Source organism: Dendropsophus ebraccatus, chromosome 14, assembly GCF_027789765.1.
Source record: "Dendropsophus ebraccatus isolate aDenEbr1 chromosome 14, aDenEbr1.pat, whole genome shotgun sequence".
In the NCBI taxonomy this organism is placed as follows: Eukaryota; Metazoa; Chordata; class Amphibia; order Anura; family Hylidae; genus Dendropsophus; species Dendropsophus ebraccatus.
The window spans coordinates 34,538,594-34,553,974 of NC_091467.1; positions in this window are offsets into that span (position 1 = coordinate 34,538,594).

Genomic DNA, 15,381 nt, shown 5'->3' on the forward strand with positions numbered 1-15,381 from the left:
CAAATCCTGTATACCAATAATACCAGTATACAAGGGGAAAATATTACCGCCACACCACAACCAATACCATCACTATATTGTTACTGACCAATTCTAGTATACTAAGAACAATAAAAAACAGTACCGGATTACAAGCAACAAATACCACCACATACTGACAAATACCACCACATACTAACTAATACCACCACCTACTGACTAAAGCCACCACTGCTACTGACTAATACCACCACATACTGACTAACACCACCACTGCTACTGAATAAGATTCACTGTACACAGATCACCATCACCTCATCCAGTCATATAGAGGTAGACACAGCTCTACACAGGTTCTATACACCATATACATTACAGTGCAAATATATCAGGTGACTCACAGGGGACATCTTTTCTGATCGGAGTTCTTCCCTTTTCATCTTCTCCATCCGTCCTGGGCCATAATGAGAACTTCTCCGAGCCACGAATCCACAGAATCTGCCAGACAGACATATTAGGCTCCTCACTATGTCACCATCCTCATCTCTCTACAAACTGCACATCTGTATTGGCCCCTGTACGCCCTCACTCATATATATATATATATATATATATATATATATATATATATATATTCCTTACAGTATATGGTCCCCCCTCTGTTGTCCCCCTTATAAATGGCACCCCATATTGTCCATCCCCCATATAGGTACCCCCCTTATGCTGTCCATCCCCATATATATAGCCCCCTCAAGTTGTCCTTCTTCAATATAGATATCCTCATGTCCATTCACCCCATATGGCCCCCTCATGTTGTCGATTCCTCAGTAATAGCCCCCTCATGTTGTCCATCCCCCCCTATAGCCCCCTCATGTTGTCCATTGCCCCCTATAGCCCCCTCATGTTGTCCAACCCCCCATAGCCCCCTCATGTTGTCCATCTCCCCATAGCCCCCTCATGTTGTCCATCCCCCCCATAGCCCCCTCATGTTTTCCATTCCCACTATAGCCCTCTCATGTTGTCCATCCCCCCCTATAGCCCCCTCATGTTGTCCATCCCCCCTATAGCCCCCTCATGTTGTCCATCCCCCCCTATAGCCCCCTCATGTTGTCCATCCCCCCTATAGCCCCCTCATGTTGTCCATCCCCCCCTATAGCCCCCTCATGTTGTCCATCCCCCCTATAGCCCCCTCATGTTGTCCATCTCCCCCTATAGCCCCCTCATGTTGTCCATCTCCCCCCCATGTTGTCCATCTCCTCCCCATGTTGTCCATCCCCTCCATCTCCCCCCCATGTTGTCCATCTCCTCCCCATGTTGTCCATCCCCCCCCTCATGTTGTCCATCTATCCCCCCCTCTCATGTTGTCCATCTCCCCCCCCTCTCATGTTGTCCATCTCTCCCCCATGTTGTCCATCTCCCCCCCCCTCCCCATGTTGTCCATCTCCCCCCCCTCTCATGTTGTCCATCTCTCCCCCATGTTGTCCATCTCCCCCCCCTCTCATGTTGTCCATCTCTCCCCCCTCATGTTGTCCATCTCTCCCCCCTCATGTTGTCCATCTCTCCTCCCCATGTTGTCCATCTCTCCCTCACCCACCTCATGTTGTCCATCTCCCCCCTATAGCCCCCTCATGTTGTCCATCCCCCCAATAGCCCCCTCATGTTGTCCATCCCCCCTATAGCCCCCTCATGTTGTCCATCTCCCCCCTATAGCCCCCTCATGTTGTCCATCTCCCCCCCATGTTGTCCATCTCCCCCCCATGTTGTCCATCTCCCCCCCATGTTGTCCATCTCCTCCCCATGTTGTCCATCTCCCCCCCCCATGTTGTCCATCTCCTCCCCATGTTGTCCATCTCCCCCCCATGTTGTCCATCTCCCCCCCATGTTGTCCATCTCCTCCCCATGTTGTCCATCCCCCCCCTCATGTTGTCCATCTCCCCCCCCCCCTCCCCATGTTGTCCATCCCCCCCCCCCCCCTCTTATGTTGTCCATCTCTCCCCCATGTTGTCCATCTCCCCCCCCCCTCTTATGTTGTCCATCTCTCCCCCATGTTGTCCATCTCCCCCCCCTCTCATGTTGTCCATCTCCTCCCCCATGTTGTCCATCTCCTCCCCATGTTGTCCATCCCCCCCCCTCATGTTGTCCATCCCCCCCCCCCTCTTATGTTGTCCATCTCTCCCCCATGTTGTCCATCTCTCCCCCACCCCTCTCATGTTGTCCATCTCTCCCCCCCCATGTTGTCCATCTCTCCCCCCTCATGTTGTCCATCTCTCCTCCCCATGTTGTCCATCTCTCCCTCACCCACCTCATGTTGTCCATCTCTCCCCCACCCCCCTCATGTTGTCCATCTCTCCCCTCCCCTCATGTTGTCCATCTCTCCCCCACCCCCCTCATGTTGTCCATCTCTCCCCCACCCCCCTCATGTTGTCCATCTCTCCCCTCCCCTCATGTTGTCCATCTCTCCCCCACCCCCCTCATGTTGTCCATCTCTCCCCCACCCCCCTCATGTTGTCCATCTCTCCCCCACCCCCCTCATGTTGTCCATCTCTCCCCTCCCCTCATGTTGTCCATCTCTCCCCCACCCCCCTCATGTTGTCCATCTCTCCCCCACCCCCCTCATGTTGTCCATCTCTCCCCTATGATAAAAAAAACAAAACCGAAACTCAACTCACCTGTCAACACGCTCCCCCGTCGTTGGTCTCTTCTCCTCTGTTCCCCGACAGACGAGCAGCTCCTGGTCCTGGACAGCGGCATCAACACTGAGCTCCGTGCGCGCCGCAGCGGCTGGGACTTCCGGTATGCGCTACGTGAACCAGAAGTCCTAGCAGCCGCACCGCGCACAGAGCTCAGTGGTGATGACGCTGCCGGGACCAGCAGCTGCTCATCTGTCGGGGCGGCGGCGGCGGCAGCACCCTTGTGATCGCAAGCTTGCGATCACAAGGAAGGGAAGGTGCCGGCCAGCTATCGGCGGCTGAGTGGGCCCCCCAGGAGCACGGGGGCCCCCGATGCGGGGGGACCGTGCTCCCTGACTGGGGGGCGGGGCCTACTCCTGCTTGGGGCCCACCGGGGGTTTCCTCGGTCCCCCGGTGGCCCAGTCCGCCCCTGTGTACATGGACAGTGACATCCCCAACCAGCTCAGCATTGTTAGAAATAACCAGATCCAACAAGGCATCACTTCTAGTTGGCTCCTCCACAAACTGGCCCAGAACATTATCCTGCAGGAGGTTAAGAAATTCCCTCCCCTTTGTGGTTTTAGCTGAACCGTGACCCCAATCTATATCTGGGTAGTTGAGGTCCCCCATTACCACTACTGTCCCCTCCCGGGCAGCCCGCTCTATTTGTGTATTCAGCTGACCATCTATTACCTCAGTAATGTTGGGGGGTCTATAGATTACACCAAGAATAATTTTTTCAATCTTTACCTCCTTCTGTAGTTCTACCCACAATGATTCCACATCATCACAGTCATCGCCCACTATTGCATCTTTTACACTCACTTTAATATGATTTCTAACATACAGACATACTCCTCTTCCCCTTCTGCCCACCCGGTCTCTTCTGAACAACGCAAATCCCTGAATATTGACAGCCCAGTCATGTGAGGAGTCCAGCCATGTCTCAGTCACACCAACCACATCAATGGACTCCTCCAGAACCAAGGCCTCTAGCTCCCCCATCTTGCTGGCTAGACTTCTGGCATTAGTAACCATACACTTTATATTACCATCGAGTTTAACCGCTTCATTATAAGAAATGGGATTTATTACAGTGCTGTGGCTACAATCATCCCAACTCAGGGGCGTAACTACCACTATAGTAGCCATAGCGGGGCCCGCCGCAACAGGGGGCCTCATGGGCTGCTCCTGCAATACACTGGGCCCCCTGAGCCGGGTGGCCCTGCTGGTCTCCTGGGTTTTACAAATGTCCCTTTAACTGCAAGCACTCCTGACCAGAGCTAGCAGTTATGTAGTTATCACTTCACTTGACCGTTTAGTGGTCAGTCGGGGGGGGGGGGGGGGGCCCAATCAAAAGTTTGCTATGGGGCCCAGCCATTTCTAGTTACGCCCCTGCCCAACTGTTCATCCGCAACAGATGGATCTCCCTATCCACTGCTCTTATCCTCCCCCCACAGGACCCTTCTCCTCCCACCTCAATGTTCTGTCCCCTCTTTAACATATCCACCGCTATATTACATACTAAATTGTCCTCCCTCCACATCCCTAGTTTAAAAACCCCCTCACCCTTTCTAGGATTCCCTCCCCCAGCACAGTGGACCCCCTTCCATTAAGGTGCAAATTATCTGCAGGAAACAGTTTGTACCCCAGTGAAAATTCAGCCCAGTGCTCTAAAAACCCAAACCCTTCTCCTCTACATCACGACTTGAGCCATGCATTTAACTCCCTAAGCTCCCGCTGTCTTTCCTGCGATGCGCATGGCACAGGCCGTATTCCAGAGAATACCACCTTGGAGGTCCTCCCCTTCAACTTAGCACCTAGTTCTCTAAAATTATTTTAATAGACCTCCACCTACCTTGTATACCGTCTAGGGATGAGCGAACTTTTGAAAAGTTCGGTTCGATCCGGCGAACTTTTGTGAATTTCGGATCGGTCCGAACACGAACCTTGCTCTAACGGCTGAATAATTGCAGCTACAATAGTGGATAATAATAATAATAATAATAATAATAATAATGTGAATCAAAGTGCCAAAATAGTGAAAAAAAATATTGGAAAAAAAAGTTTACAAGGAGGATGCGGCAACACTTGATTACACCCAGGCCAGTATTGTTGAGAAGAGACAAGTCGAGAACCAGGAGGAGGCAGCAGTAGATTGCTCGCCTCTCAGTCCAGTATTGTTGAGAAGAGACAAGTTGAGCAGCAGGAGGAGGGAGCAGTTGATTGATTCCAGTCCAGTATTATTGAGGAGAGGCTACTTGAGGAGGAGGCAGCAGTTGATCGATTCCAGGCCAGTATTATGGAGGAGAGGCTAATTAAGGAGGAGGAGGCAGCAGTTGATTGATTCCAGGCCAGTATTATCGATGAGAGGCTACTTGAGGAGGATGAGGCAGCAGTTGATCGATTACAGGCCAGTATAATTAAAAACAGACTACTTGAGCAGCAGGAGGAGGCAGCGGTTGATTGATTCCAGGCCAGTATTATCGAGGAGAGGCTACTTGAGGAGGAGGCAGCAGCAGTTTATCTATTCCAGGCCAGGATTATGGAGGAGAGGCTAATTGAGGACGAGGAGGCAGCAGTTGATCGATTCCAGCCCAGTATAATTAAAAAAAGACTACTTGAGCAGCTGGAGGAGGCAGCAGTTGATCAATTCCAGGCCAGTATTATTGAGGAGCGGCTACTTGAGGAGGAGGAGGAGGCAGCATTTGATTGATTCCATGTCAGTATTATTTAAAACAGACCAGTTGAGGACCAGGAGAAGGCAGCAGTTGATGGCTCTCAGGCTAGTATTGTTACAAACAGACAAGTTGAGAAGGCAGTTTCCACCCAGTAGGTTTCCAAATAGACAATTGACTGTGGGGGCATTAGTAGGAGTAGTATTCTTTTGGACCCAGAAGGACCTTGTACAGACAACTAAAGTTTGAAGCTAAGGATATGCATGTGTGTAAAAATCCTTCTTTAAACATGACAACATGTTAATGTAGAGTTAAGCACAGGACAGTCAACATTAAAAAACACCCCCTCTAACATTACACCTATTCTAGCAGGATACGGATACGGTAAAATAGACCGAGAACCTCACCCTCAGAATCCATGAGGTGAAGAAAGGACATTTAAAAAGGTACATTTCCATTATCCAAAAATACGTGTCCAATTTTCATTAAATTGACACCTCACTGGCACTTGCTTTACAAATTGACGCAACTACTCGTCAATGTTGGCAGGTGTCAAACCTGTTGAATCTGGGCCTATGGCTGTTGGCGATACACATATATATTTTTTTTTTCTTAACACCAGTTTGATGTCCTAACCGGGTGTAGCGTCCAATACAATGGATGTATGCTTTTGTGTTTTTTAAGTGCTGTCACCAGCTGGCTTAAAGGATAAGTCCGGTCAATTAATAAGTTTCTGGGTCAAGTGCCATGCGCATCGCAGGAAAGACAGCGGGAGCTTAGGGAGTTAAATGCATGGCTCAAGTCATGGTGTAGAGGAGAAGGGTTTGGGTTTTTAGAGCACTGGGCTGACTTTTCATTGGGGTACAATCTGTTTTCCGCAGATAATTTGCACCTTAATGGAAGGGGGTCCGCTGTGCTGGGGGAGAGAATCCTAGAAGGGGTGGAGGGGTTTTTAAACTAGGGATGTGGAGGGAGGACAATGAAGTATGTAATGTAGTGGCAGATAGGTTAGAGAGGGGACAGAACAATGAGGAGGGAGGAGAAGGGTCCTGTGGGGGGAGGATAAGAGCAGTGCATAGGGAGATCCATATGTTGCGGATGAACAGTGAGGATGATTGTAGCCACAGCACAGTAATAAATCCCATTTCTTATAATGAAGCGGTTAAACTCGATGGTAATATAAAGTGTATGGTTACTAATGCCAGAAGTCTAGCCAGCAAGATGGGGGAGCTGGAGGCCTTGGTTCTGGAGGAGTCCATTGATGTGGTTGGTGTGACTGAGACATGGCTGGACTCCTCACATGACTAGGCTGTCAATATTCAGGGATTTACGTTGTTCAGAAGGGACCGGGTGGGCAGAAGGGGAGGAGGAGTATGTCTGTATGTCAGAAATGATATTAAAGTGAGTGTAAAAGATGCAATAGTGGGAGATGACTGTGATGATGTGGAAGCATTGTGGGTAGAACTACAGAAGGAGGAAAAGAGTGAAAAAATTATTCTTGGTGTAATCTATAGACCCCCCAACATTACTGAGGAGGTAGATGGCCAGTTAAATAGACAAATAGAGCGGGCTGCCCGGGAGGGGACAGTAGTGGTAATGGGGGACCTCAACTACCCAGATATAGATTGGGGTCACGGTTCAGCTAAATCCACAAAGGGGAGGGAATTTCTTAACCTCCTGCAGGATAATTTTCTGGGCCAGTTTGTGGAGGAGCCAACTAGAAGTGATGCCTTGTTGGATCTGGTTATTTCTAACAACGCTGAGCTGGTTGGGGATGTCACTGTCCATGAACACCTGGGTAATAGTGACCACAATATAGTGACTTTTAGCTTAAAGTGTAGAAAAGAAAAGCATGTTGGGAGGGCAAAAACTCTTAATTTTAAAAGGGCCAATTTTCCTGGGTTAAGGGCAGAACTTCAGGGCATAGACTGGGAGCGGCTGCTGTCACATACGGATACAGCTAATAAATGGGAAATCTTCAAATCCACATTAAATAACTGTACTGCCAAATATATTCCTATGGGTAACAAATATAAACGGTTAAAATCCAATCCCACATGGCTTACAACCGAGGTTAGAAGGGCTATAAATGAGAAAAAAGGGGCATTCAAAAAATATAAATCAGAGGGGTCAGCTGTAGCATTTAAACATTACAAAGAAGTCAACAAAACCTGTAAAAATGTAATAAAAGCAGCAAAAATTCACAATGAAAGGCTGGTAGCTATAGAAAGCAAAAGAAACCCCAAAAAATTCTTCAAATATATTAATGCAAAAAAACCAAGGTCAGAGCATGTAGGACCCCTAAATAATGGCGACGGGGAATTAATAACTGGGGATCAGGAGAAAGCTGAGTTACTTAATGGGTTCTTCAGTTCTGTATATACAAAAGAGGATGGAGCTGTGGTGGGTGGGGCCAGTACTGAGGTGGGTGGGGCCAGTGCTGCTAACACATGTAATGTACTGAACTGGTTTACTATAGATATGGTCCAAGATAAATTAAACAAACTCAATGTAACCAAAGCTCCAGGGCCTGATGGATTGTACCCCAGAGTTCTTAGGGAACTCAGTTCTGTAATTTCACTACCCTTGTATGAAATATTCCGTGATTCATTGCTTACTGGTATTGTGCCGAGGGACTGGCGTAAGGCAAATGTAGGGCCGATCTTCAAAAAGGGCTCTCGAACTTCCCCAGGTAACTATAGACCCGTAAGCTTAACGTCCATTGTGGGGAAACTATTTGAGGGGCTTATAAGGGACTACATCCAGGAATATGTAGTGGCTAATAGTATTATAAGTGATAACCAGCATGGTTTTACTAAGGACAGAAGCTGTCAAACCAACCTAATATGTTTCTATGAAGAGGTAAGTAGAAGCCTGGATGGCGGCGCGGCTGTGGATATAGTGTACCTGGATTTTGCAAAAGCGTTTGACACAGTTCCTCATGGACGTCTGATGGGTAAGTTAAAGTCTATTGGTTTGGAAAATTTAATGTGTAACTGGATTGAAAACTGGCTTAATAATCGTACCCAGAGAGTGGTGGTCAATGATTCCTACTCCGAATGGTCCCCGGTAATAAGTGGTGTACCCCAAGGGTCAGTACTGGGCCCTCTTCTGTTTAACTTGTTTATTAATGATATTGAGAATGGAATTAACAGCAATGTTTCTATCTTTGCAGATGACACCAAGCTTTGTAGTACAGTACAGTCTATGGAGGATGTGCAGATGTTACAGGATGACTTAGACACACTGAGTGTTTGGGCGTCCACTTGGCAAATGAGGTTCAATGTGGATAAATGTAAAGTTATGCACCTGGGTACTAATAACCCGCATGCATCATATGTCCTGGGGGGAGTTACTCTGGGAGAGTCACTGATGGAGAAGGATCTGGGTGTACTTGTAGATAATAGACTACAGAACAGTACACAATGTCAGTCAGCTGCTTCTAAGGCCAGCAGGATATTGTCATGCATTAAAACAGGCATGGACTCTCGGGACAGGGATATAATATTACCGCTTTATAAAGCTTTGGTGCTGCCTCATCTGGAGTATGCCGTCCAGTTTTGGAACCCGATTCATAAAAAGGATGTTCTAGAGCTGGAGAGGGTACAAAGACGGGCAACTAAACTAATAAGGGGAATGGAGCATCTTAGTTATGAGGAGAGATTAAAAGAATTACATTTGTTTAGTCTGGAGAAGAGACGTTTAAGGGGAGATATGATTAACTTATTTAAATATATAAATGGCCCCTACAAGAGATATGGGGAAAAGATGTTCCAGGTAAAACCCCCTCAAAGGACAAGAGGGCACTGCCTCCGCCTGGAGAAAAAAAGGTTCAATCTCCGGAGGCGACAAGCCTTCTTTACCATGAGAACTGTGAATCTGTGGAACAGTCTACCACAGGATCTGGTCACAGCAAAAACAGTAGAGGGCTTCAAAACCGGCCTAGACAAGTTCTTAGATCAAAATAATATAAATGCATATGTATAGAACCTATCACCCCTCCCCCTTCCCTGTATCCATCCCCTCCTTGGTTGAACTTGATGGACATGTGTCTTTTTTCAACCGTATTAACTATGTAACTATGTAACTATGTAAGTAAGGGTACAGAAAGTTATTGACTGCCTGGACTCTTTTAAAGTGGGTAGGGGAAAAGCCCCTGATGGGGTATGGGAGTGACCTCCCACCCTCGCTTTTGTCACTCCCAAAAAACCTCACCCTATGGGTACCTTCACATGTGGCTGCGGGTCTGCTGAGTAAAATCCACAGGGCCTTTTTATACCATTCACCAAATGGCATTCAGTACTAGGGTGCCGGCCGGACGTACGCAGTTCTGCGCTGAACTGGGTATTTGCGCCCAGCCCCATAGTACTGAAGGTGGAATAAAATCAGCCAACGATGCGCTGTGGATTTTAGCCAGCAGGGAACCACAAAAAAGCCTCCCATTGTAAAGGCACCCGTAAATAAGGCAAGTTAACCTGCCTTTCAGCAACTGTTTGTTGCTGTAACTAACTGTGGTGGTTTTTTATATCACAGTTGAAGGACAGCAGCCTCCGTGATATATACCCCATAGACAGCCTTATTCCACGCGTGACTGCATGAGAGGCGTGAAATAATTTGCACACAGAAGAACCCCATCGGGATTTGCGGTGCAAGATTTCACTACTCTCATAATATCCACAAAATACCTCAAGAACAGTTAGTACCCGCTCAGAAAACGGTGAGTAGTTTTCCTTGGCACGGGTGCCGGGGATAGAACCCCACGGCTATAGTTCACAAAAGGTGAAATCCACACTTTTTGAAGCATAGTCGTGGGGATTATTTTAGGGTTGCTACTGTTCTTGTGGTATGGGTTGGACGGTGCACTGGTGCAAGGCAATAATCTGGTGTAGAGATGTTAAATGGCCAACACACCATGGGCATCAAATTTGGAAATGGGGATCTGTTATTTCAAATGTATCCCAATTAAGTTGGGAATTTTTAAGGTGATTTTTTTTAAAAAAAAAAAAAAAGGGGGGGGGGGGAACATTACTTAATAAGTTAAATTACGGATTTTTACGTTGGGCACATATTTAGGATATCAAGGTCAATTTCTTGGACACACGGATTGCCATGCAAGACGGGTGACTGATGACTAATGGTGCGTTTACACACGCAGATTTATCTGACAGATTTTTGAAGCCAAAGCCAGGAACAGACCATAAGCAGGGAACAGATCATAAAGGAAAGACTGAGATTTCTCCTCTTTTCAAATCCATTCCTGCTTTTGGCTTCCAAAATCTGTCACATAAATCTGACTGTGTAAATGCACCATCAGTCATTCACATCAGGCAGGGGGGTGATATAATCCGATGTAATCCAGGCACGATTCATCTTAACAAAAGTGAGCATCTCCACACTGTGGCAAGAGAGCCTCGTTCTTTGCGGTGTTATGATGTTACCCGCCGCACTAAATACCCTCTCTGACGCCACACTACAGGCTGGGCAGGACAGCAGAGCCAAGGCAAACTCTGCCAGTTGAGGCCAAATCTCGAGTTTTTCTGCCCAGTACTGCACGGGGTCGGTGACACTTTGGGGCAGGGTAGAATCAAGGTAGGCAGTGACCTGGTGGCTGAGCTCATGCTGGTCCACGCCATGAGTCCGGTGCTGTGTCCTTTCTTCACCAGCTGGCTACATGAAATCGTTCATGAGGGCTTGCAGGCTGTAGCGACTTCTGATGCCTCCACTAGTGGTGGTGGGAGTGGAGCGCGCTGGTTCCCTTCCAGAGGATGTTGTCTGGGAACCTGGCTGGTCTCGCAGGTAAGTTGAGACCAACTGACTGTTGAGCATGTCCTTGTAGTACACCAGTTTAGCCTCCCTCTGTGATGGCGGGAAGAATTCTGCCATTTTGCGGCGGAAGCGAGGGTCCAACAGGGTGGCCAGCCAGTATTGGTCCCTCTGGCGGATGTCCACAATTCAGCTATCATTCCGCAGACACTCCCGCAGACACCTTGCTATCTGCACCAAGGACAATGACCGCCTCTCCTCTTCACTGTCCTCTGTGTAGTTCCAGGGTCTGCTGGGGTCTTCCTCCTCTTCATCTACCACCTCATCCTCCATCTCCTCCTGTGATGGAGAGGCAGAGAAGCCAGGTGGCGGTCTGTGGAATGGCTGGGCGTAGACATCTTCCTCCTCCTCAACCTCCATCTGCACTTCATCCAGCTCTGGGCTCAAGGCGATGTTCAGCCTTGGAGTTGTGGCCTGGGAATCCTCACTGATGATGTTGCTCAGCGCACTTTCCAGAACATGGAGGAGTGGGATGATGTCGTTGATCCCATAGTCCTGCCTGCTCACAAAAAGAGTCGCGTCCTCAAAAGGGATCAACAATTGGCAGACTTCCCGCATTAACTGCCAGTGTGTTACTTGGAAGTTGCAGTGTGGCGTGAAGCTGCCTGATTGCCCCATGAGGTAGTCTGTTACGGCTGACCTTTGCTCGTACAGGCGGTCGAGCATATGGAGGGCAGAATTCCAGCGGGTTGGCACGTCGCAGATTAGCCGATGTTGGGGCATACCGCGCTGTCTCTGTATTCTGAGCAGGGTGTTCCTTGCAGCGTAGGAGTGGCTGAAATGTTTGCACACTCTACGTGACATCCTCAGAAGGTCATGTAGTGCATGAAATGATCGGAGAAACCTGTCCACTATAAGGTTGATCACATGTGCCATACAAGGTGTATGAGTCAGCCCACCCCGCTGAACTGCAGAGACAATGTTCCTCCCGTTGTCCGCTACGACACTTCCCACCGTTAGCTGAAAGTCGACGTGGGGTCAGCCAATCTCCTCCCTGATGGTCCGGAGGAGCTCCTGCCCACTGTGGCTTCGTTGACCCAGGCTCACCAAATGGAGGACAGCCTGAGAGCGGCGGGCCTGACATCGGTGGTAAGACACTGGGTCAGGTTGGACTGCAGTGGTGGTGGAGGCAGAATTTGTGCTACCCGCTGCTGGCCCCCTAAAGCACCGTGGAGGTGACAGTGGCAAGAATGGGCCAAGTTCCTGATGGTCTCCTGGGAGGATGTTGACCCAATGGGCAGTAACTGCCATGTACTGGCCTTGCCCATAATTAGAGGACCAGACATCAGCACTCAGGTGCACGGTCTTGGACACCGAGAGTCCCAATGAGTCGCCAACCTTTCTCTTCACATAACTGTGCAGTGATGGGACAGCTTTGCTCGAGAAGTAGTGGCGGCTGGGGACTCGCCATCTGGGGTGCGCACACGCCACGAAATCCCTGAAAGGCTGGGAGTCCACAAGATTAAATGGCAGGGACTGAAGCACCAGCAGCTTAACCAGGTGTCCGGCCAGTTTCTGTGCCATGGGATGGCTGCTGGAGTACACCTGACGTTTGCCCATGGACTCGGTCAGGGATTGCTGCCTCATTAGGGGTGTACATGGCAGTGAGACTGTGCTGCTGCTGGCAACTGAGGCTGAGTTGCAGTGACAGGATGCTGCATGATGGGATCTGCAGTGTATGGTGCATCCTGACAGGAGGTGGTATTGGGGTCACGTTTTTTCCAGGCCTGTTGGTGTTGCCTTTCCATGTGCTTCCTCATGGATGTTGTCCCAAGATTATCACCCCTGCCACGACTGACCCTCTCGTTGCACAGCAGGCACAGAGCGATGTGCTTATCTGTCCCCAGCCGAAAGAACTGCCAGACGACAGAGGACCGTGGTTTGCTGCCAGCCACAGGGGGTCTTGCGGCCTGTTGGCTGCCACTGCTGCCTGAGGGTCCCCTCTCAGGACCAAGGCTTGGAGGTAAGTGACTCTGCCTGGTAGGTTGTCTTCTACCCCTCCCTCTTGTGCCTCGCTTCCTTGCAGCAGTGGGATGTTGCTGCTTCGGTAGCATCTCACTTTCCTCCCCTGATGACACTGAGGATAATGGTGCTTGGGGGCGCCACGTCCGATCGGCGACATCATCATCACCACCACTGCTACTGTCCTCCAGTGGCTGGGGCAGGATCTCAGGTGTGGCACTGGATGCCCCTCCCTGGCTTACAGCCACCACCTTCTCTGCAGTCTCTGCACGTTCCACCTGCTGCCTTTGGTGGACTACCTCATCCTCCTCCTCCTCATCATCACTAAAAAGTGGTAGAGAATACAAAGGCAGATCAAGATTTGCCAACAGTTCCCTGGCAGAAGGTGCCCCAGAGGTGGGTGGCATAGTAATAACAGGGGACGGGGCAGAGGACTGTCGCTGACCCTCCCATGTAAGGGTGGTGTGGGATGATCCAGCCGACCTCGTTTGGGAGCTTTGGGCGGTGGAAGTGGAGGATTGGGTAAGCCAATCTAGAACCGCTGGCTGTGTGGTTCTTACAGAACCACTGGGTGTCGGGTAGCTGCACCCTGCTGCCACGCCTGTTGCCCTGGCTGCCGCCGGGCCTGGTGCTGCCACTTCTCCTACCCTCACCGCCTGCCGTTGCAGTCCTTGCCTGGGAAGTGCTGGAAGTAGGACGCTTGGACATAGTTCTTTATTTGGTGTAAATTTTGAAAAAGAAATAATCTATTGGGCAGAAGGCACAAATTTTCAGTGACTATTGCTTTGTGGGCAGGCCCGGACTGGTAATCTGGCAAGCCGGGCAAATGCCCGCTGGGCTGGCCGGATTACCAGTCCGTGGGCCGCCCGGGCTGCATAATAAAAAAAAAAAAAAAAAACATCACCGTTGCGGCCCGCTACCGCATCCCGCTTCTCTCTGCCCAGCCACTCGGCCCGCCCCTGCCGTGCTCCTCCAATCCAATCAACGTGGAGCAGGAGAGTGGGGCTGATGCGGCCGGCCGCAGCGGCCCCTCGTTGATTGGAGGAGCACGTCAGGAGCGGGCAGGGGCGGGCCAGCCGGGCCGAGGTGAGCGGGCTGTGGTGGCGGGAGGGGGCTGCGGTGACGTGTCTCCGCCCCACCTGATCCTCCCGCAAGTGCCTAGGCCACAGACTGCAGCCACCTCCACCAGGCCCCCAGCGGCTGACGTCGCTTCCCTGATGCGCCGCTGAGGACCTGGAGGAGAGAGAGGAGAAGTTGCTGCTGCCGCCGCCGTCAAGGACCGAAGGCGAGGAGGACAAAGCTGCTGGGAGCGAGGTAAGGTGAGAATGTTTTTTTGTTTTTTTTAACCCCCTCACATGTGGCCAGAGATGGGGGGGGGCAGCTATTCTATATGGGGGGTGATGCAAGGGGGGCTATTCTATATGGGGGGATGCAAGGGGGCTATTCTATATGGGGGGGGTGCAGGGGAGCTATTCTATATGGGGGGGATGCAGGGGGGGGCTATTCTATATGGGGGGATGCAAGAGGGCTATTCTATATGGGAGGGGGATCCAGGGGGGCGGCTATTCTATATGGGAGGGGGATGCAGGGGGGCGGCTATTCTATATGGGGGGATGCAGGGGGGGCTATTCTATATGGGGGGATGCACAGGGCGGCTATTCTATATGGGGGGATGCACAGAGGGGCTATTCTATATGGGGGGGTGCACAGAGGGGCTATTCTATATGGGGGGTGCACAGAGGGGCTATTCTATATGGGGGGATGCACAGAGGGGCTATTCTATATAGGGGGGGGGGCACAGGGGGCTATTATTCTATATGGGGGGGATGTACATGTACAGCGGGGGGCTATTCTATATGGGGGGATTATTCTATATGGGGGATGTACATGTACAGCGGGGGGGCTATTCTATATGGGGGGATGCACAGAGGGGCTATTCTATATGGGGGAGTGCACAGAGGGGCTATTCTATATGGGGGGATGCACAGAGGGGCTATTCTATATGGGGGGATGCAGGAGGGGGGGATTATTCTATATGGGGGCTGCACAGAGGGGCTATTCTATAGGGGAGATGCATGGGGGGGATTATTCTATATGGGGGGATGTACATGTACAGCAGGGGGGCTATTCTATATGGGGGGATGCACAGAGGGGCTATTCTATATGGGGGGATGCACAGAGCGGCTAATCTATATGGGGGGATGCACAGAGGGGCTATTCTATATGGGGGGGATGTACATGTACAGCGGGGGGGCTATTCTATATGGGGG